This window comes from Phascolarctos cinereus, unplaced genomic scaffold, assembly GCF_003287225.1.
Source record: "Phascolarctos cinereus isolate Bilbo 61053 unplaced genomic scaffold, phaCin_HiC Scaffold_2;HRSCAF=192, whole genome shotgun sequence".
In the NCBI taxonomy this organism is placed as follows: domain Eukaryota; kingdom Metazoa; phylum Chordata; class Mammalia; order Diprotodontia; family Phascolarctidae; genus Phascolarctos; species Phascolarctos cinereus.
The window spans coordinates 388,153,049-388,156,163 of NW_027555625.1; positions in this window are offsets into that span (position 1 = coordinate 388,153,049).

Below are 3,115 nucleotides of genomic sequence, written 5' to 3' on the forward strand. Positions count from 1 at the left end.
TTTTGATTTATCAACAATCACTTCCATATGCTTTAGAGTTGAAAATTTTTCTCCCCTTTCCTCCCCCCCCCCAAGATGGTGCACAATCTGGTATAAGCTTTACATTTACATACCCATTAAACATATTTTCACATTAGTGAAGTTGTAAGTAAAAATTAAAACCAATAGGAGGAACCATCAGAAAGATGAAACAAAATTCAACAGAAGGTAAAAATAAGTGAGAGCGATTTGACTTCCATAGTTCTTTCTTTGGATGTGGACAGCATTTTCCATCCCGAGGCCTCTGGAGATGTCTTAGATCCTCATAATGCTGAGAAGGGTTCAGTTTAACAATATTAGTCATCGCATAACGTGGCTGTTACTGTGTACAAAGTCCTCCTGGTTCTGCTCACTTCACTCAGCATCAGACCATACACGTCTTTCCAGGTTTTTCTGAAGTCAGCCTGTTCATCATTTCTTACAGCACAATAGTATTCCATTACATTCATATACCACAACTTGCTCAGCCATTCTCCAATTGATGGGCATCCTCTCAATTTCCAATTCTTTGCCACCACAAAAAGAGCTGCTATGAATATTTTTGTACATGTGGGTCCTTTTCCCATTTGTTTGATCTCTTTGGGATATAGCCCTAGAAGTGCTATTGCTGGATCAAAGGGTATGCATATTTTTGTAGCCCTTTAGGCATAGTTCCAAACTGTTCTCCAAAATGGTTGGATCATTTCACAACTCCACCAACAATGTATTAGTGTTTCAATTTTCCCACAATTTCTCCAATATTTATCATTTTCCTGTTTTGTCATGGGGACCTTTTAATTGAGCTTTAAAGAACAGGTAAGTTTTCAATGGGCAAAGAAGGAGCAGAGAAGGTATTTCAGGCCCAAGGAAGTATGTGAATAAAGGTGTGGAAGTGGGAAAAGACAGGACATGTACCTGATATCAGGTATTCTAGTTTGGCTGGAGTATAGACTGTGGTGTGTTGGAGCTGACTTCTAAATTTTCTGTATGAGCATTTATGCATTGGAAAGAAACAAATGCTGCACATCAGGGCTTAATTTGTTGTTCCATTGGTTGTCTAGATTTAAGAAACTGATAGAGAAAATTTTAATAATGCACGTGCGCCCACACACACACACACACACACACACACACACACACACACATACACACACACACACACATAAACATGTATATTTTTGAGAGTTAGCTGTTAAACATTTACCAGCATACCCCTAAGTGTATAGTGGAAGGCTAGGCAAACATTTTGGATTTTATTCAATAGACAACAGAGGGCCATTGGAGGGTTTTGAGCAGAGAAGTGATATGAAAGGATCCGTGTATATGAGAGATTAGTTTGGCAATTTTGTGAGGGATAGATTGGAATGGGTAGAAAGTAGAGGCAGGCATATAAGCTAGCAGGCTATCACAATTGTCTAGTGAGTGGTAATGAGAGCTTGTGGAAGGATGGTGATGGGGGAAATGGTGGGGAGGGGTTGAAGTATAATTGGGGGGACTTGGTAACTAATTGGATGTGGGAGTTGAGGGAGAGGGAAGAATCAAAGATAACAGCAGAGTTTCAAGCATGAGAGAGTGGGCAAAGGTCATTATATTCCTTCATTACAATTCCTTTGATGTGGGGTTGGGGAGCATTTTATAGCAGGAAATTCAGAAATGCGAAGCAACATTATTCCATAGATAATAGCAGAAATAAGATTAGAAATCAGATCTCTTTTCTAATCTAGTTCTTTGTCTACTGTTCAACCAAGCTTAGTTGCGTCTGACTCTTCATGACCCCATTTTGGGGTTTTTTTGGCAAAGATATTGGAGTGATTTGCCGTTTCCTTCTCCAGTTCATTTTACAGATGAAGAAATTGAGGCAAACAGGGTCACTAAGAGTTGGACACTACTGAAAAATGACTGAACAACAAATATACATACATATATATATATATATATATATACATACACACACACACACACACACACATATATATATACATACATACATACATACATGTAATGTGGGATTATTTTTGAGGTTTGCCTTTGTGATAGTTTTAAAGGATTATTCAATCAATTAAGTGTTGATGCTTTTGCAATGAACCATCTTCAGAGTTGTGACCAATGGAACACATCTGGGAGGTGGCTGGCGTTATTGGAATATGCTACAACACCATGCAACAGAGAAACAGCATGCATTGGGGGGAAAGAGGAGGGAAACAGAAAGGGAGGGAATAAGTGTTTATTCAGCACCTACATGTGCCAGTCACTGGACTAAGCACTTTACAAACATTATATAATTTGAACCTCACAGTAACACTGAGAGGTAGGTGAGTATTCTCATTTTATAACTGAGGAAACTGAGGCAGGCAGAGGTTAAGTGATCTGCCCAGGGCTAGTAAATAGCTGAAGCTAGATTTGAACTCAGGTTTTCCTGACTCCAGCTCCTGTTCTGTATCCACTACACCATCTGGCTGTCTCTACAGAGCTGGGTTTGTTACCAGAAGACCTGGGTTGGAGTTCCAGCAGTACAGCTTCCTACTCTTATGATCTGGGACAAGTAATTTCTTTGGGTCTCAGGTTTTTTCATATGCAAAATAAGGAGATTGTACCGATTGATTTCCCAGGTCTTTTCTGGCTCCAAATCCCACGAACCTAGAAGAACATGGAATCTGCCCACCTTAGCTTGTCTCCCTGGAATTCTGCTCCAATTCTCTGAGCCAATAAGTTCTGGTTGAAGCATTAATGATTGTGGAGGCTTCTTTAGCTTTGATGCTTTTTGAGCTAGGATGTGTTTTCCATTTCACTCCTCATCCGTCGTTTCATTTAGGAGTAGGCAGAGGAGCTATGTCTGAAGTGTTCTGGGAGTTCTTTGAATACTCTCCAGGTGACAGATGCTGAATTCCCTGATATCAAATGTCTATGTAAGCCAGCCATGAATCCAATGGGGACTCTTCTCCAATGGTGGGTCCCTACTATGGCTGCTTATTTGACAGCTGAGGTTAAGTGACTTCTTCAGAAATAAACAGATGTGGATATAATGGGACATGTATCCTTTCAAGCCTGAAGTCTGATGATTTGGAAATGTCTTGGAGGAGCCACAACATAATTCCAA